The sequence below is a fragment of the Protopterus annectens genome, chromosome 1.part1 (assembly GCF_019279795.1).
Source record: "Protopterus annectens isolate FY-2018-M chromosome 1.part1, PAN1.0, whole genome shotgun sequence".
NCBI lineage: Eukaryota > Metazoa > Chordata > Ceratodontiformes > Protopteridae > Protopterus > Protopterus annectens.
In genome coordinates, this window is record NC_056726.1 from 1,388,467,292 (window position 1) to 1,388,488,981 (window position 21,690).

Consider the following 21,690-nt stretch of genomic DNA (forward strand, 5'->3'; position numbering starts at 1 on the left):
ATAGAGTATGTGGTTCAACATGTGGGTGTAGCTGCCATCCCAACCATCTGATAACGGACTATTGCAAACAAAACCTGTAACATCGCCGTTTGTTCCATTATAAAACGGCTACAATTTTGCATGGCGCCTTTAATTGTGTCTCACAAGGTATGTTGATGGTTCTGCAGATGTAATTGACTGACTGGATGTTTGTGCTGTAATTACAGTCTGTATTGCTATAGTTTCTAGTGTGGGGCTGTCGGTGGGTGTATGTAGCATATACAGGTTTGTGGGGCTTGCATTTCTACATATTCCATGTATATATGTGTGGGCTCCGTTCCTAATTAAAGAGCTATCAGTTAGTAGACTTATGTTACGGGAGTTTACATTGGGCCGTTGTTAATTGGTTTCTATATAGTATGCAGGTGAGGTTGATACTTCCATACCTCCGGAATTGCAGCAATATGTAAAGGGATATGTCTAAATGACAGTTATCCCATGTATTTCTGTCCCAGATATTTGCAGTCATTGCAGTTGTGTTGGTAACAGAACCTCTTTGCCATGGGTTGCCACCTTTTCATATGGCCATTGTTGGACACTTGCGGGACACACAGCAGTGTTTACAGGCCGACACATAGCCACGGTCAGTACACAGGATAGCACATACTTTTATCCTCAATACATACCTATTGTTGTGGGACACTGGCTACTTATTATATTGCATGTAACATTTACGTTTCTTACATACAGGTATAACTATTTAATGCAACTATTACATAATATACGGGACATAATAATGTCCTACAATCTTGGACATTTGCCCTTTGTAATGTTTTATGTCAGGACACACCTGCCCAGGGAGGGGCTGTCCCTCCTAATGTGGGACAGGTGGTAACCGTATGCCTACGGCTAGCTATACCCACACCTACCGTAATTATCTACCTCCGAGTTGGCACTAACAGACACACAATGCGGACACACACACACACACACACACACATTACAGTCACACGGAGATGCACATGGCACCCTTAACACACACATACACAGACTACGGCACTCACAAACACAGTTGAACACAGTACGTACGTGGACTGCAAAACCAGCAGCGGTAACTTAATGTCCCTTCATATCGTCATACTATTACTCGCGGTTGTACTGTTCCGGTACTGTGTTCTTTCGGTCTTTCAGCCTCGTGGTTACACGTGTCGGTATGTTACACATTCCATAGTTGGCAGTATCCTATTTATTTGCACCTCCAAGGTGTTATGAATGTCATTGACCTATCTATATATATTTGCGGATATCGTTGAATCCGTATATATCAACATATATCACTTCTATCGCCCTTTCTATCTGTATTATATATATGTATATGTGTGTGTATATATATATATATATATATATATATATATATATATATATATATATATATATATATATATATATATATATATATATATATATATATATCTGACAGGGAATGTGACAGGCAAGCTACACCTTTCATTGTGTATTTGTCGGTGTATACTGTTTCCTGGACTCCGCGCGTTTGTGTCTGTACCTGTCACATTACACACCTGCCGTAGGTGAGGGTTACCAGCTGTCCCACTTTGTGAGGGACAGTCCCTCTTTGCGCAGTTGTGTCCTGCAAAATATTGGTAAACATTGCAAATGTCCTGGGATTTTAGGACATACTTATTTCCTATAGTTTATGTAATAGTTGCATAAAACAGTTATTCTGTATCTGAAACACCTATATGTTATAGAAACAGAATAAGTAAGTAAACATTACAAGAATAAGGTTTTATCTAGGCCAAACAGTGAAGTTCTGTTTTTCGTACTGGCCGGGTGTATGTGTCGGCCTGCAGACATCTGACGTATGTCCCACATTGGTCATTTGAAGAGTTGGCAACCCTACCATAGGTACATCTTGGCTAGCAATAGTGTCAGGTGATTGTATACATGATTGCGTGTTCTACTCCTGGCGGTGGTCGTTTTACCCTTCAGAGCAGGCGCTATTAGTACAGGGGTGAATAATGCTGGTTTCACCTGTTCTGGACATCATTGACCGTGATCTGCGAGATATTCGGAGAAGCTTAGCCCTGCTTTGCGCATATCCGTATAGTCATATTTAAATGTTGCTTACCAGCAGCGGGCAATGCATATTCCCGCTAACGTTCTCTAAACATGATCTGATGATCTGCATCTGACATGCATTACTCGTGCCTTCAGGATTATAGTTCCATAGTTTCATAGTTTAGTGCTAGGCTATCTGCCCTGGGGCATTTATAAGCCTAGCCATAGTGATGTGGCTTTCGCCACCCCATGTAATGGTACAGAAGTGTACAGAATAGATTTAGAATACTGTGCCTCTGTCTAGTAGTGACACAGTGAAGACCCCCTTACATAATAGAATTAGTTTACTGTCCCCCTTCTAGTAGTGACACAGAGATGACCCCTGGGGTAAACCTACGATCTCCCATCCACTCATCAAGATTTCTCTTGAAGGGAGTCAGTGAGGGGCTCTGCCTAACATGAACTGGGATTCTGTTCCATAGTATGGGAAGCCTCTGAGTTATGAATCTGTCCCTCCAGCATGTCCTATTCATATTTGTGCTGGGGTTTAAATCTTTAGCTCTCGTGGTTCTGATGGATTTGGATTTTTTGAGGTGGAGCATGTCCATCAATTCCTGATTGGACATGGCCTTGTACATCAGGCACAGATCACCTCTGAGTACGTGGTGTGCTACTGAATAGAGCTGGAGTTTCTTTAGTCTGGCAGCATATGACATACGTTGGAGACCCTTGATCCTCTTGGTGAGGTACTTTTGGGGTCTCTCTAGCTGTTGCAAGTGCTGGGCGAGGTACATACCAAATGGGGCATTGTACTCAATCATGGGCCTGATAAGGGAAGAGTATAGGGGTACAATGACCTCCTTTGATCTGGATGTGAATCCCTTCATGATAAGGTGGGCAAGGTAGAAAGTCTTTCAAACCACTTTGGCAACGTGGGTGTCAAATGAGAGGTCACTATCGACTTGGGTCCCCAGGTCTCTGATTACTTTTTCCGTAGTCAGTGGGTTACTGTCTATGTGATAATTTGTGGGTACTTTGTTTTTCCCAAAGGGGATGACTATACATTTTTTGGCATTTAGTTTAAGGCCATGACTCCAGCACCAGTTGTCCGTTTCAGTGAGGCCTTTCTGTAGGATGTATGTGTCAGCTGGTGTATCGACTATGGCGCCTAGTTTGCAGTCATCTGCGAACTTTGTCAGCCACAACCCTCCCATGTTTGCTTTCACATCTGAGAAATAAATGCTGAACAAGAGGGGTCCCAGGACAGAGCCCTGTGGGACACCACTTGTGACTGGCTTTGAGTCTGACATGGCTCCAGCGATTTTGACTTTATGGGTTCTATCCTTTAGCCAGTTTGCAACCCATCTTGTGACATATGGATTTACATTTAAGCTGTTGAGCTTGTCTATGATGCCAGAGTGGGGTATTGTGTCGAAGGCTTTAGCCAAGTCCAGGTAGGCTGTATGGACTGCTTTGCCCTCATCAATGGCTCTAGTGACTGTTTTGAAAAAGTCAACCAGGTTCAAAAGGCAGGATCTGCCCTTTACAAAGCCGAACTGGGTGGGATCAAGTGTCTGTAAGTCCCCAATGTCTCTGTTTATGAGTTCCATAATGATTCTTTCCATAGCTTTGCAGACCAGGCTGGTTAAGCTTATGGGGCGGTAGTTACCAGGGTCTGTAGAGGTGCCTCCTTTGTGGAGTGGGACTACCGTTGCTGTACGCCAGTGTTCAGGTACATATCCTGTAGTAAGGCTAAGATTAAATAGCATTTTTATGTGCGGGTTTAGCTCCTCTTGGAGTTCACGTAGCACGCAACCCGGGATACTGTCAGTTCCCATTGATGCTGTGTTTTTAGCTTTGCTGAGGGCAGTTCTCACCTGGACATCTGAGATGACAGGGAGGTTACATTCAGCTGGGATAAGTATTTCTTCTTTTGGGGGTAAGGGAGGGGAGAAATTTGCACTGAACCTGTCTGCCAGAATGTTGGCAATATCTGTGGGTTCAGTGTATTTTTTGTCATTGTGAACTAACTCTGAACATATCTGAGGGTTTCCGCCCAGGTTTCTAACATAGCAGAAGAAGGCCTTGTGGTTATCTTTAGTGTCCATAGCGATTTTTCTCTCAAAGTTGTCCTTGGATGTTTTTATGAGAGAATGTAGCTTTCTACTAGTGCTGATCAGAGATGCCTTCTCTTTATGGGATTTTGCTCTGTCATGCAGTAGCTCCCTTCTTTTGCAATACAATTTGTTTATGGCTGGGGTCCACCAGACAGGAAGCCTGCCCTTGGTGGAGAGGGTCTTGGTTTTATTTGGGATTGCATGATCCATGCATTCTTGGAGATGTCCGTAGAAAGCATTTTTGAAGGATTCTGCATTGTAGGATGTGGTTTCCACTGGCCCAGTGGGCTTAAAGGATACCATCTCAGTTTTAAGAAGTATAAAGTTGGCTTTTGAGAAGTTTTTCACTGTAGTCTTTTGTGTTGGGGGTGGAGGTGGGATATGTATATCCAGGGTGATTAGTTTGTGGTCAGATCTCACTAGTGAGGGGTATACTTCCGGTGTGGAGCACTTTGTCCCCATGTTTGTGATGATCAGGTCTAGTAAATTATCTCCCCTTGTGGGAGAGGTGACTAGCTGTTCCATTGCATTTGAATTTATGAATTCCAGGAACCTTTGAGCTAGGGTGTTTGGGCTAGAATAATGCACACAGTCTATGTTAGGGTAGTTGAAGTCTCCCAATATGATGGTGTTTGGTGAGACATTCATATCCTCCAATGGGGTTCCTGAGATTGGGAGGGTGGTCTGTAACATGCTACCAGTTGTACAGCAGTTTTGCCTACGTTTAGTTGCACCTGGATGGTCTCTGATGCTTCATGTGTTGCCAATAACCTGGAGGTGTGGGTGTCCTTGATGAATATGGACACTCCCCCTCCCTTTTTAGCTTGGCCTGAGTTTTGGGGCCGAAAAGCATGATACGAGGTATAGCCTGGTAGCACCGGGGTGCTCTCAGGAGCCTTGAACCAGGTTTCAGTTACTGCACAGACATCGATGTTCTCCATACTGAGGAGTGCTTCGAGAGCCTGCATCTTGAGATTTAGACTTCTGGCGTTGAGCAGCATTACCCTTAATTTTTTTCCATTTTTGTTTTCTAAGGAGGTGGGTTTGTCTTTTGAGCCTTGCCTAAAAAAGGCACTATGGGGGTGGCAAGAGCCTTAGCCAATATCCAGAAGCCCAGTGGTGACAGATGCAAGCCATCCCTTGCGAAGCAGCGTGGCTTGTCTGGCATGTCATCCCAAGCAGACAGACATTGGATCCCCCTAGAATGACACCAGTATTTGAGCAAATTATTAAAGCTGATCATCTTGTCTTTGTATTGTGGCATCATTCTTGGTGAGGGCAAGATGCTGCTCAGGGTCAGGGTCATACCAGCCTGGGCTACATAATCAGAGAGCCCCTCTATGTGTCTTTTCATGTAGTCCAGGGAGGTACGTCTCAGGTCATTCACGCTGGCATGGACAATGACGGAGTCATATTTGTACTTGCTTTGGAGTGACCTGAGTGCATGTGTTAGGTGGCGGATCCTAGCTCCCGATAGGCAGCTCACCGTTACCCTCTCCTTGTTCAGCCTGGTAAGCGGAACGTCAGTGTGTCTGACTATAGAGTCACCTATTACTAGTGTATCAGGAATGGTGTTTGGCCTTAAGGGCTGTGATTGTTTGACATACTGATTTATTGAAGTATGTGTTGCATGTGTTATGTTTTGAGGTGGTGGATTTTTGGGTGTCTGCTTTGGGAGCCTCTGTTGTTTTGGTAAGTTTTTTGTTAGAGCCTCCGGGTATGTCTTCGTGTTATTATGTGTTTGGTTTGCAGTTGTGGTAGTTCTATGTGGGACTGGGTTTGGTGTGTGTGTGGTTACCTTCTCCTCCTGTCTGGTCTTGCCAGTACTGAGTTGAGAGAGTTCAGCCTCCAATTTGGCTGTATAGTTGCATCTCTCACATGTATTTGTGTTTGTTGGGAGGAGGAGAGGGTTGACTGTGTACATGAGACAATTGTAGCATTGTCTCAAGATTCCCAGATTAACCAGCTGAACCAGAGAGGATGCTAGTAATCTACCACTCGACATGCTAGAATATTATAAGGGAGTGCTGTGCCTTTAAGGGAATTGGGTACTCACAGGGGTGGTAGGTGGATGTAGTGCTTACTTTAGTTAGCGAGTGCTTACTTAGAAGAGAGGTTTTGAGAACAAGTGCTAGGCTTATAATAAAGCGAGTAGACTGATTATTATAAGAGTAGAGCTTTCTTAAGGGAAAATTTGAAGAGCAGACCTGGCGGAGCCAGAAAAAGTTTAACCTTGTTTAACCAGCGCTGCGCTATGCACACAAACGTGCAAAGCCATGCAAACGCAGATTTTAAACAGGGAACTTCAAAAGAGCTAGAAATGGTCCAAAACAACCAATTACTACAAGCTCTTGTGCTTGCAGGACGTGGGACTGGGAACATGCATGATGGTAATTGCATTTAACACTTGGACATCTGGGATTTGTACATGTGTTATGTCATTTTGTATGTGGAGTATACTACGGCTGTTACTCCATACTGCACTCACATGGGTAACTCAGTTAGTTTACATATTGATGAGTCCAGTTAATGGTATGTCCATGTGATGTTTACTGGATGTGCTCCGGCACTGGGTATGTATATCACAGTGAGCCACACACAATACTGTGCTACACCTTCAAACGACCGTAGGTGGAGCATGCTGGGGTGACGAATACCTGTCATGGGTACACCCCATGCCTTGACACAACATCCATGATTACATTATGTGGAGCCCCTCATTAACGCAGCAGGGACTCTGTGCTGAGTGTATGCAGAACAGTGCTTACACACATGTGCTCCCGCAATTGCCTCTGCTCCACTATGCGACAGTTGGTTACTTGATGTTGTGGCAACAGCGGACATTGTTTGCCCCGTTTGGTGTATGGCCTCTGACAATCGGCCTTGTACCTACCGATGTACCTGGGAACCTATACACACAGCACCAACCCATGCTGATAGGTGCATGTACTGTTCAGGTGTTGACATTCTGTGTTCCAATAGCTGTTGTGTGTACAATGTTTGAGGGCTGCCTATGTAGGATTCACACAGTGGGCCACCTATACATAACAGTTTACAAGTGGTCATGCTTGTGTGCCATCCATTTTACTGTGTGTGCAGGGGGAGAGGTGTGTCAGTCCATAGGGGCCTACACTGTCAGAGTATGTGCTATACGTTCCCTCTTTTCCAAGGTGTAGGTATATTGGGCATGCCTCCGTCTGCCTACTGGGGCTGGCAAAGTGTGTTCGTGGGCTGAATCCCTCTGTGCCTGTGATGGCCTTGGCAATTGCAGTGGGCTATGAGGACCTTCACCATTTTGTCCCTGCTGCAGCTGTTTCCGCAGGACCATATTATGTAGCATGGCACATACTATGACGATGTGGGCACACGTGCCTGGAGAGTACTGCAAGGCTCCACCAGATGTGTCCAAGCACTGGAACCGTGATTTCAGCATCCCAAACACATGCTCTATGATGATTCTGGTTTGTGCGTGTGCCTCATTATGGTGTTCTTGCATGGGTGTGTGTGCATTTCTGATGGGAGTCATCATCCATGGTTCCAGTGCATAGCCAGCATCCCCCACAAGGTGGCCATGTGGGATGTCCCCCCTGACAAATACCTGATACAGCTGTGAGGCATGCCAGATATGGGAGTCATTGTAGCTTCCAGGGCTGCCAGCACACACATCCATGATAATGCCCTGGGCATTGCACACAACCTGGCAGTTGATGGAGTGGAATCCCTTGCGGTTTATGTAGCGCCTATCATGCTGACCGGGTGGTGACTTGATTTGTATGTGCGTGCAGTCTGTCTCACCCAGTACCTCTGGGTAGTGTGCCACATGGTGGAAGTGACGCATATTGCTGGCCAACTTCTCCTGAGTTCGGGGGAAGTATATATGCTCATTGGCATGTGGTAACATGGCATCCAGGAACTGGTGTATTACCCTGGATGCTGATGCCTGTGAGATCCCCATTATATCTCCAGTTGGCCTTTGAAAGGTACTTGTGGCTGGTATTCGCAAGCTTACACATACCTTCGTGTCCACTGGGATGGGTTCCCCTCTGTTGTTTCTGGTTCTCAGGTGTGGCCGGCACAGCTCCACTATTTGCTGTAAGATGTCCCTGTCCACCCTGTAGCGCTCTACTATCTCCAGATCATGTAGCCCCTGGTAGGTTACCCTTGGTCTGTACACTCTTCTCCTCCTCCGGGGCCTGCGGTGGTTGTCGGCATCATCCTCCACAATACCGTCAGTCTCTAACACATGCTGATGAATCACAGCTATGGCAGCTCCCAACATGTACATTTTAAAAGTTCCCCGTGTGTTTACTCCTATCGTGCAGTATTTGGGAATACACAGGTGTGTGTAGGGTGCTTTCACACTTTATACTATTGTGCTGTGAACACCGATGATGTCATAGGGTGTGTATGTACGATCGTAGCTACAGGGTATCTTATGTGTTTTACTACCGGAACTACTATTGTGGTACCTTTGGTGTTGAATTACATTTGGCTGCCGTGGATTACCTCTTGACCTTCCCTTTTCATTTCTGCACATTCCACCTACCATTTTCTGGCATGCATCCAGCAGCCTGCTTTCATTTGTACTTTCCTAGACCTGGCTTATCTTGCGTAATGTGTGCTATTGCCAGTCTACTGTCGGCTTGCTTTGCTCTGCTATGACAGATCTCCTATCTTTGCAATCCAGTGCCTCCCCTCCTTTCTTTGCAATCCATTGCCTCCCCTATCCTGTTTTGCAGGTTTCTGCGAGCAGACTTGTCAGCTGCCGTCGATTGGCCGCCGTGAGTTGATTGGTGTTAATTGCTCAGTAGTACTCCAATTACCCTACTTCGGCATTTCCTTCTTTTCTTCCCCTGACTTTCCTGTTTGTGCTATTGTTCGTGGCGCATGCATCCGCTTACCGGGTTTTGAGCACGTTTTCATCCCCGTACACATGTGCTTTCGGGCACCATGTGTGCTCTCAGCTAAACGATTCTTTACCTTCCTCCCCACCCCTGTCCTGCAGCTTTGCTTAGCAATGGCCAGGCCAGATTTGCATTGCTCCAATGTGCTTACTGCTACGGTGGCACACCCCTCTGCTGATGTCATGTATCTCCTCTGAGCCACTCCTCGGTGATATAGCGCTGCGCTGTATGGTACATCCTTCATCCGGCGGGACGTTTGCGATTCAGTATTACCTGTCTCATTTGCATGGCATTGACTACTAATTCATAGTTACCATGCTGAACACTGTCGCAGGCCCTTAGCAACCCTTGCACCTTGGTTGTGGTGCTCCATGCCTACCATTGCATATTATGGTGAAAACCTGATTTGTATTACATTGCGATTTTATGACATTTTTATATATTTTCTTTATGTTCCTGTTTGCGCACACATGCCCTGCGGTTGTACTGTGCGTTACTGTGGACATGACATTAAATGTTGTTTTTTAGGTGTTGTGCATCTTTTCTTATGCCATTGGCTGTGTATTTAGCCATTGGCATATGTTAACCTTGTAATACATGAGTCTGGTCTGCTTCCATAGCTCCAATGTTCTGTTTGGGAAAATGTAAACCATGTTTTTTTGGTTTACATTTCCGTGGGCTTATGCTACGCCTGCACCACTTCATGAATCTCTATCTGCCTTCATTTGCATGGTGCGACACTGCTCATGGGGTGATTAGCATCCCTATGCCGAGGGCTGTGCAGTTCAGGCGTACACCGGTAGTGCACATGGAATTGGATCGTACCTGAATCACTCAACGGCCATATTTGGCGTTATTCCGCCTACGCTATGCCTGCGCCTGGCGCAAGCTTCATGAATCCCGGGGTTAATCTAGTTCAGTTCAAAGATGACCAATGTCGGATTTTATTTTTATTACTCTGTCTTCAGAGTTAGTTATTTTGAAGGATAACACATGTGCTGGAGTGGTTGTTATTTTATACAGTTTAGTAGTCAAGAGTTCAAACTTAAAAACACTACAAGTAGGAAGAGCTATCCCCAGAGCAAAGAAAAATAATGTGTTTTTGTACTGGTAAATTAAATTACTATTTCTCTATAATGGATTGTAAAAATACTTTGCTTCAACTATCACCAGCTCAGTTACTCATGACTTGGGGATTAGAAGCAAGTCTCCTCCTAGCATAGCTTTTTAATTCCAGGGCATGGAAATGATGTTCAGTTCTCAGAAGAACTCTACAAAGACAGAAGTAATATGATAGTAGAGCTAAAATGCTTATTCATTTGCAAAAATGGGATATGATAAGAATACAGGTTTTGAAAAATCACATAGAGGGTCTTGATACTGTTATTGGTCATGTAAAAGAACCAGTACTCTTTTATGCTCATGGCCAAAGTTTTTAAGTCTATGGTTGACACAGAAGGTATTTGGTCAATTATCAAATTAAAAATGCAAAGATATGAGTTTGAAAGAGATAATTTTTCCAGCTAAGCACACCACCTTATCAGAGTGAGAAAAGTCAGAGGATGTTGAAGAATCTAATCCTGAAAATCCAGATCTGACGTCAAAGAAGTTAGAAGATAAGTCAGTTATTTCTAAAGTTAATATCCAGAAGTCAGAAGATAAGATGTTTGATATACAGATGCCCATGCATGGAAGAATAATCAGTAAACCTATCCAGTACAGTAACTACTTATATGCATCGAGATAACAGTCTAAAACAGAAAGCAATATTTAATAAGAGATGATTTTTTTGAAGATGCATCCATATCATTGTATAAATGATGAAGTGCTAGAGTATAGTTAAAAGTACATTTTTTAGGAATAAGTGCAGAGTAATGCTACTGTATCATTATATATCCAAAATAAAGTATTTAAAAAAAAACAATGGGATTTAATGGGCATGTTGGTGAAGGGAACAGAGGATATGAGGAAGTGATGGGTAGGTATGGTGTTAAGCACAGGAATGCAGAAGGTCAGATGGTAGTGGATTTTGCGAAAAGGATGGACATGGCTGTAGTGAATATGTATTTTAACAAGAGGGAGGAGCATAGGGTGACATACAAGAGTGGAGGAAGATGCACACAGATGGATTGTATATTATGTAGAAAGGCCAGTCTGAAGGAAATTGGAGACTGTAAAGTAGTGGCAGGGTAAAGTGTAGTTAGGCAGCATAGGATGATGGTTTGTAAGATGACATTGGTGCTCAAGAAGAGGAGGATGAGTGTGAGGGTAGCACCAAGGATCAAATGGTGGAAATTGAAAAAAGGGTAATTGTGAGGTGGAGTTCAGGGAAGAGTTAAGACAGGCACTTGGTGGCAGTGAAGAGTTACCGAATAGCTGGGTAACTACAGCTGAGCTAGTAAGAGAGATGGCTAGAAAGGTACTTGGTGAGACCTCTGGAAAGAGGAAGGAGGACAAGGAGACCTGGTGGTGGAATGAAGAAGTACAGGAGAGTATACAGAGAAAGAGGTTGGCGAAGAAGTGGGATTGTCAGAGAGATGAAGAAAGTAGACAAGAGTATAAGGAGATGAGGTGCATGGCAAAGAGAGAGGTGGTGAAGGCTAAGGATAAGGCATATGAAGAGTTGTATGAAAGGTTGGACACTAAGGAGGGAGAAAAGGACCTGTACTGATTGGCTAGAATGAGGGACCGAGCTAGTAAAGATGTGCAGCAGGTAAGGGTGATAAAGGATAATGAGGGAAATGTACTCACAAGTGAGAAGAGTGTGTTGAGCAGATGGAAAGAGTATTTTGAGGGGCTGATGAATGAAGAGAATGAGAGGGAGAGAAGGTTGGATGATGTGCGGATAGTGAATCATAAAGTGCAGTGGATTAGCAAGGAGGAAGTAAGGATAGCTATGAAGAGGATGAAGAATGGAAAGGCTGTTGGTCCAGATGGCATACATGTGGAAGCATGGAGGTGTTTAGGTGAAATGGCAGTGGAGTTTTTAATTAGATTGTTTAAGAAATCTTGGAAAGTGAGAGGATGCCAGAGGAATGGAGAAAAAGTGTTTTGGTACCGATTTTTAAGAATAAGGGTGATGTGCAGAGCTGCAGTAACTACAGAGGGATTAAATTGATCAGTCACAGCATGAAGTTATGGGAAAGAGTATTGGAAGCTAGGTTAAGAAGGGAGGTTATGATTATTGATCAGCAGTAGGGTTTCATGCCAGGAAAGAGCACTACAGATGTGATGTTTGCTCTGAGAGTGTTGATGGAGAAGTACAGAGAAGGTCAGAAGGAGTTGCATTGTGTCTTTGTGAACTTAGAGAAAGCATATGACAGGGTGCCTAGAGAGGAGTTGTAGTACTGTATGAGGAAGTCGGGAGTGTCAGAGAAGTATGTAAGAGTGGTGCAGGATATGTACAAGGGTAGTGTGACAGCAGTGAGGTCTGCGGTGGGAGTGATGGATGCATTTAAGGTGGAGGTGGGATTACATCAAGGATCAGCTCTGAGCCCTTTCTTATTTGCAGTGGTGATAGACAGGTTGACAGACAAGATCAGACAGGAGTCCCGGTGGACTATGATGTTTGCAGATGACATTGTGATCTGCAGTGAGAGTAGGGAACAGGTGGAGGACACCCTGGAGAGGTGGAGATATGCTCTAGAGAGAAGAGGAATGAAGGTCAGCAGGACTAAGACAGAATATATGTGTGTGAATGAAAGGGAGGATAGAGGAATGGTGAGGATGCAGGGAGTAGAGGTGGCGAAGGTGGATGAGTTTAAGTACTTGGGAGCAACAGTTCAGAGTAATGGGGAGTGTGAAAGAGAGGTGAAGAAGAGAGTACAGGCAGGATGGAGTGAGTGGAGAAGAGTGTCAGGAGTGATTTGTGACAGATGAGTACGAGTAAGAGTGAAAGGGAAGGTCTACAAGAGGGTAGTGAGACCAGCTATGTTATATGGGTTGGAGACAGTGGCATTGACAAAAAGGCAGGAGTCAGAACTTGAGTTGAAGATGTTAAGATTTGCACTGGGTGTGACGAGGATGGACAGGATTAGGAATAAGTATGTTAGAGGGTCAGCCCAGGTTGGAAGGTTTGGAGACAAAGCCAGAGAGGCAAGATTACGTTGGTTTGGACATGTGCTGAGGAGGGATGCAGAGTATATTGTGAAAAAGATGCTAAGGATGAATCTGCCAGGTAACAGGAAAAGAGGAACGCCTAAGATAAGGTTTATGGATGTGGTGAGAGAGGACGTGCAGGTGGTTGGTGTGACACAACAAGATGTAGAGAACAGGAAGAAATGGAAACAGTTGAATAACTGGACCCATAGAAGGAAGTGATAAGAAAAACACATTAGTAGACACACACACACACACACACACACACACACACACACACACACACACACACACATACACACGCACACACGCACACACACGCACAAGGTTAATTCTCCACAGTGCAGTAATATTTTTATTTATTTAATTTTTATTGACTTTTGATTACCAAGAAAGTCCAACTGGATAGCAGCCCATTTTCAGCAGAGGCCCTGGGAGAAAAGCTCCAAAATATACATGACATAAGTACCCTGCAACCAGAAGAATTGCTGTTGCCTCTTATGACATCCTTCCATATTAGGCTCCCACTCCTAGGCCACTGTAAAACAAAGTAGGAAGAACAGAGTACACTGATGGACTTGTTAGCTAAATAGAAATGTACTTCAAACTCTACAGTTGTATTATAAGCAATCTCAGTTATCTATATAACCCTCTGTTGAAAGCTATATTCATTTGTCTATAACTAAGTATAACAATGTAATACATGTTTTATAAACCTACTTACCTGTCTGTATGAATCTGCAGAAAACTGCATATATGGATGTTTATCTGTATTACTGTACAGAATTCCTGTATATTCTCAGTTATTGTATAGTTTTTACACACACACACACACACACACACACACATATATATATATATATATATATATACATATATAAATATATATATATATATATATATATATATATACACTTTCTTCTTGCAATACACCTTAGTAATTGCTGAGACTGAAACTGATGATTTGTGATAAGTTTTCTACTCTCGTTAACAAACATAAATAAACAGGAAAACAAAACTAAGGCTTACTGCATTCCATCTCTCTCTCTCTCCTTATTCTCTACCACCCACACTTGAAACAGGTCAGAGTTGCACCTCCACAGGTCACTGTAATGATGTCTGCACCGCTTATGATGCAAGTGGCATTCATCACTGTCCTGTCAAGCTTGTGCAGGGCATGCACCTTGTACAGTGGGCCATTATATTTTCCCAGCAGGTATCCTGAATGTCTCTGTGGAGGTATAACAAAAAAATCTTGCTTTTTCTCAGACACTAAGCAGGAGTCCTGCTATTCCCAGCACCTGAAGAAGTCATATCCAGTCACACATGCACACACAAGGAGTAAAATAGTAGCCCTGTGCACACAAATGCATGCATGAATATCATGTAATGTTCATTGTACTACTACAGTGAGGTGCAATGAGCAATAGAGGCTCATTGCATAAGCATAATGTGTAGATGCATCCCTAGCCCCAGGACAAGCATGGTAGCACCAGTCCCTGTGGATAGCATGTTGTGTTAAAGTAGTGGGTTCAGAGAAAGGCATGCTAAATGCCTCTTTAGTATCACCACCCTTATTAGCATAATATAATGTGTTGTCACCATTTTGCATGTGAATACTTTAATGTCAGCAGCTGTGGACTCATGACTTTACAGAATGTGATTTCAGACTTTGATACAGACATACTGATGGAAGACAAGATGCCCAGTAGTGTACTTGTGCACTTTATGCAGCACCAGTGGCAGATGGCAGCAAAAAGGACACAGTGGAAGTGGCATAAGGGGTAAGAGAACACAGCACAGCACAGTGTCATGGCACTGTCACATCCAGCTATAGTGGCAGGTGCAGTTCATGAACTAAGTGGACAGAGAGAGGCAGAGAGAGACATGCCTCACAGGACATGATGGCTCTTGTACACAGGTTGAAGCATGGCAGCACATTTTTGATGGGGGAACCAGAGTGTGCAGAGCACTACATGGAGGTCAAGATGCTGATGAAAGAAAGGCTGTCTTAACCACATGCTCTCTGCTGCAGTGTGTGCATGAAAGGGGTAGAATTGCCACAGTACTACGTTTGACAGCTAACTGGTTGCCAAATGACAGGGCAGTGTGCCTATGTACAGGACATCCATAGAAGGCCATACAAATGCACACAAACTCTTATAGACATGTGTAACTCACAAGTGAGCAGGTTTTGTACTAGGCTGAGAAGAGAGGCAATGGCTGGAAAAGTTTTCTACTCATGGCATGCACATACTGGCCAAAGTTAACAAAGAAAATGTTTATCAGGAGCAAGTGTGTCAGGGAATGGTACAAGACATTGATGCTATGGGTGGTCATAACAATTTACACAACATGTACAACAAGGGCTAACCAGTATGATACTATATGCCAAGGCAAGGCATGGCACATTGCCAAAACATGTCCATCACAGGTGGTGGCCCACTAACACTAAAATAGCTCACAGAAGTAAAGCAGTTCCTAGTGTTCCTGCCAGAAGAGGGGGAATGGGCTTTCACACAGTAGTGACTTGGACTTGGGAACTTGGTTTGGGACAACACATGAATGTTTATAGGGGATGTATCTGTTTACTAATACCTATTACATGTCTGTATTGTACAGTGTACTGAATGTGTTACAGGGCTTATTAACCAATATAGTTCTACATCTCTTTCCTCTATGTACACCCAGGCTACAGTGGCAGCCCTTTGTGTAACAAGGTATGTATGTGGTTACATGCTATTCACATATTACTTTATCATTGATCAGTATGCATGCCACAGGAACAGGGGAGTGGGAGTTTAAGTATATTAATTAGTGCTATCTGAAGTATCTTATCTTTTTGCTTTCAAATGCTCTTCTTATGGAGGGTCCAGCACAAGAGGACCATGCATACTTGATTTCTGCAGGTCACTTCTGGCAGACAATGATGGCAAAGTGCTCACAGCATAGTATAATGACACACGGGCATTGCCAGCAACACAAACATGGGGAAGGTTTCCCCACATCCTCTATATTAGAGGCCCTTGGGAAGAAGCAAGCTGAAATCTCAGTCTCAATGATGTTTTGGGGGTATTTTGTAACCTTAAGACACACTAAGGTTGCAGAGAAGTCTTCAGGCCGCACTGCATCTGTGAAATACACTGCTTCTGCTGTTCACATACACCCCACTGGGGAGATGCATGTTTTTTGTGCTGGTTGTTGTGATTCCAGGTCAGTCCCTGGCCTTGCTTTTGAATGTAACACTTGGCATAAATTAGCAGATACTCAGGTCAGTAAACAGGACACAGACATATGATACTCACAGCATTGTAGAGATGGTGCATGTTGCATGGCTTGTGTGATGATGTGCAACACTTGCATGGCCTTTAGGATAACATACAGTACCTGCACATTGGCATGGAGTATAGGCACATGGAGCAAATAGTGCTCTTCCAGTCACCAGTGACTAACTTTGATATAAATCAATGGCTCCCTGGACATCAGGGAAATGTGCTATTCTGTAAAAAAACCCACATATTGTGGCAAATCTCTCTGCACCTGTTGTTTGGAGCCATATACAACCTTCCATACGATGCAGCATTACATTGAGGAACTATTATAGGATACACAAGGCTGACAGTTGATATTTCTACTATGTGTCCTGTAGTTGCTGACAGTTCCCTGTAGCTAGGATGATTAAAGCTACATATATCATAGTATCCACTGGGATGGGCAGTCTGCACATCCCCCTAGATTCTACTTGTGGGTGATACAATTGAACAAGCTCTTGCATGGTCTCTCTAGCCACCCAGAAATAGTCTACAATCTGCTAGTCAGTCAGGTGATGGTAGGTAAAGGGCTAGCAGTACTTCCTGCAATGGTGTAAAGGGACAAGACACACTATGTTGTTGGCACTGACTCTAAGAGCAGCCACTAAAGTATGTTTTTTGGCTATAACTGTTGTTACCACAAACATTGTAGATAATCCAGTATCTCATCAGTCATTGTTGTTCAGAATGGGTATACACCTTGCCTATTTTATACACCACTGAATTACTTCACCATATTCATTCCTATCATTTCCATAATCACTGTGCCTTATCTGCATTGGGAACCTCATTTCTATAACATTATGAGGTCAGTTGCATACACCCCATACTGTGCTGTTTTTACCCCAGTGCAGCCATTTTACTTGTGCCTTTAAATTGTCCTCTCTCCACATTTCTCATCTTGTGTTAATTTGCTCAGCACTATGTACTGCCTGTAAATCATGACCATAGTCTCTACTCTCTCTATATTTACCTCACAGCACATTTGATCTCTTTCATTTACTATAATATAGTTCATTCATTTTTTGTTTATTTAAGAATTAGTCCCATAGATTCCATATCCTTCCACGTTTGCATAAGTCTACTTTTCACTGCAATTGGTGATGCTTCCCAGTCCTTGTTTACTGTTACTACTTTAAGTGAAATCCGGATACAATACTCTCCAGGTAGACATCCTAGACCAGTAATCAAATCAGACTAGCTGTGCAAAATGTCATCAGTATCTTAAAGAATGCAGTTGATACTTTGTACATTGACTTTCTTGATCCTAAATGAAGCATTTGCAACACCTTTTTCTTACTATAGTTGCTATTCACATCAACACTTTCGGTAGATCCTTTCCAAAACAACTTTATGGGAGAAACATACATGCTGCTTTGCTTCTAGATATACTAGGGTCTCTGTGCTCATTATTTTCAACTCTTTACAATGCTTTACTGACCTCCATAAATATGTGTGTACCCATGCTGGCCTTCACAAACTTGTATGCAGTCATTTAACACTTCAGAAATATATGAGGTGCCTTTGCAACTATTTTGCACAAACTGACAACTAGAATATTTAATACCATCAAATGTACAGCTGTGGGTAGCTGTGGTGGTACAGTGGTAGTGTTGTTGCCTCACAGAAAGAGGTTCTCCTGTTCAATTCTTGGCTGGAGTGCCTTCTGTGTGGAGTCTGCACGTCCTCCCTGCTGTCGAGTAGCCTCTGAAAGACGTGTGAATGGGTGTGCCTTTGCTGAAGGTTGGTCATCGGGCTGGCAACTCAGCATCATAAAAATCAACTGCCAATCATTAGTGACCAGAGTTCCACTGTGGCAACCCCTAACTGGGAAAAGCCGAAAAGACCAACAACAAATGTACAGCTGTGGTCATTGGCTTTATTCTTGCTGTGGTCTACACTGATCTACAAATCATTCTGCAAGTGCACATTAAGAAACCTGTAAAACTAACCAAGTGTCTCATAAGCTTTAGAATACAGTATATTTTATTACTTTAAATGCCTTTCCAAATATACTACCCAAATCACTGGCTTGTATTTTCTATACAGTCACAATCAAATAAAATTTAATCCATGAGTTTGTTTATGCTCAAACTACAAACAAAAGGGTATACAAATATTTGTACACATTATGAAGTAGATTCACACATTTAAATGCAGTTTCGGACCATATATTATATTCTGCAGAGCTATCAAGCTTAAATGTAATATTCTTGCCATTAATCATAAGCATTTTTGACCAAAAGTCACCTTTCTTGCTGTTTAGAGTCTATACTCCCTTCAAGTATGCAACTCAACCAACCATATTTTATTATTTTCCTCTGACCTAAATAAATGCAAATCTTGTTGCAGTATTTATTTCAACTTTAACATTTCTTTATTAAATGCAGAAGGCAACCAATGTTCCTGTAAAAATCCAGTCTCAAAAACGAATATATTTGTAAAAAAGTACTTTAATCCATACGAGGTAAGCGCTTTCACATAAGCTTCTTCAGACCATATAATACCATAAAATTTCAATCAGTAACTTAAATAGTAACAGTTGAAATTCAAATCTCAACTGCTTGAGCCTATTAAAGAGACATCATTACTTTTTCTTAAAGGGCTCTTGTAGTTCACATAATAAGCAGCATTAACCCCCTCCTTTCTAAATTTAAAATCATATATTACCAAATATTATTTGTAACATATTGTTACCTCATAAAAACTTTATTACTAAATAAAATATTAAAATATATATTCACTCTACTTAGAAAGTATATTTTAACTACTAAAATTGTATTATATTAGTTTAACTTCGAGTTGTATATATGTTATATTATATAACTATAACATAACATATTAGACATTCCAATTGAATATATCCATCATTACTTAATATAAAACATGCCATAGAGTAAATAATGAATAATGACATTTATTATTTCACAATACTTTGTTTAGCTTTCAGTAGTGGTTTTAAAGATGCTTTTTCGTTAAGCCCAGAGCCTCGATCTGCTCTTAATCGAAGTATCCACTGGGCTTCCTTATTCTCTGTTGCATTTCTAACGTTACCTTCCCTAATGGTAGGATGAAAAATATCTATAACCATAAATTTAAAGTAATGATCTCTTCCTTTGTGTTGTACATGTTTAGCTAGAGCATTTTTATCATAATTAATCCTAATAGCATATAACTGCTCCCTTATTCTATTTCTAAACTGCCTATCAGTTTTGCCTATATAAAGTGATTGGTAAACTTGGCAGACTGCAAGATATACCACATGCATCGTGCTGCATTCTGCTGAAACCCTAAATTGATAAAGCTTACCACTACCCGGATGTACAAATTTATCTGACTCTAATATATTAATACAATAATTACATCTTCCACAATGGGTAGTACCAAATTGGTTATATGAGACCTTTTTATGTGTATTATAACAAAGTAGTCTTCTCAAATTATATCTATTTTTAAACTGATACCTAGGTCTTTCTCCCACAGTGTTCCTAATTTGGACATCTGTAGTAAGTATCTTCCAATGTTGCTGAATGATGTTCATAATTTCATAATTATCCCTGGTATAATATATAGGCATACTTAGACCTAGATTATCTATAATATTATGGTCATGTAATTCTACATTACTTGAGTAATATGGGGCTGCTCTTGTTGCTCTAAGTGAATTAATATCATATAAGCCTTGTTCTATTTCTTCTAAGTTATATCCACGGACACTTAGCCTTTCCTTAAACCTGTCTATTTCTCATTCATACCTTTCAGTTGTGGCATTCAACCTAGATACTCTCATGCCTTGTCCTTTAATTACGTTCTTGAAAATATATTTAGGGTGCATACTATCTCTGTGGAGAAGCGTGTTTTTATAGCATTTCTTTCTGTATACTCTGGTGTTAATTGATGTATCCATCACCCTTTCCACATACACATCTAAATAGTTGATATTATATTCAGAACTATTATGTGTGAATCTAAGACATTCTGTCATCATATTCATTTCATCTATACTTTCTTGGAGCATGTCACCACCTCCTTTCCACAGAATAAAAATATCATCTACAAACCTTCGATACAAAATGTCATGTTGTATGAACCATTCCTTAATAAAAAGAAATTCTTCTTCCCATAGGGCTAAAAACATGTTGGTGTAGCTATTGGCACACGATGTGCCCATAGCCACGCCATCACGCTGCAAATATACCACATCATCAAAAATAAAAACATTATTCTCTAAGATATTCTCAAGAAACAGACAGATAAGATCTATTTTTTGCTTGGTGTAATCACTATGTTTAACTAGATATTTTTCTATAAATTCAACTCCCATACCATTTGGTATTATTATAAAAAGTGATTGGACGTCTAACGTCACAAATCTCATATTTAACTCCATTGGGGTGATGCTATTAAACTGGTACAAGTCTGATAGAAACTGTTTCGTATCTTTTAATACTGTTTTATTCATATCGAGTATAGGTCTAAGTTGTTTTTCAACAAATAAAGATAGTGGTTCAGTAATCCATCCGCGTCCTGAAACAATCGGACGCATAGGTGGATCTATAGCATTCTTATGTATTTTAGGTATACCCCTAATTATGGGTATAACTGAATGTTCAACCTTCAGATATCTTGCTAGATCCATATCTATATCTTGTTCTAAAACTATATTTTCTATCATACGAGTAACATTATTTTTAATAATTTCTATATCTTTATTACTAATAATTTTATAGTGATTAATATCATCCAGCATCTTTAACATTTTACTTTGATAATCAGTTTTATTCATAATTACTAATGGCCCTCCCTTATCCGCTGGCCTAAATACAATAGTATCATCAGCTTGTAATCTACTTAATGCCGTCTTCTGCTTAAAGTTTAAATGATTCCTATGTATATATTTCCTATTATTAGTATATTCATTATTCTCATATAGTTTATAAATATCATCTTCTACTAAACTGTAGAATGCTTCCACTAAAGGATGATTAATAGGTATAAAATTACTAGATCTTCTAAAGGGAGTACTGACACTATTAATATTATTACGATAATAGTACTTAAGCATCAAATTTCTTGTGAATACCTTTACATCTGTTAAAATATCAGTTAACTTATATCCAGATGTAGGTATAAAATTTAGACCTTTGTTTAAAACTGTCATTTCATCATTGTCTAATATTCTATTGGATATATTCCAAATCA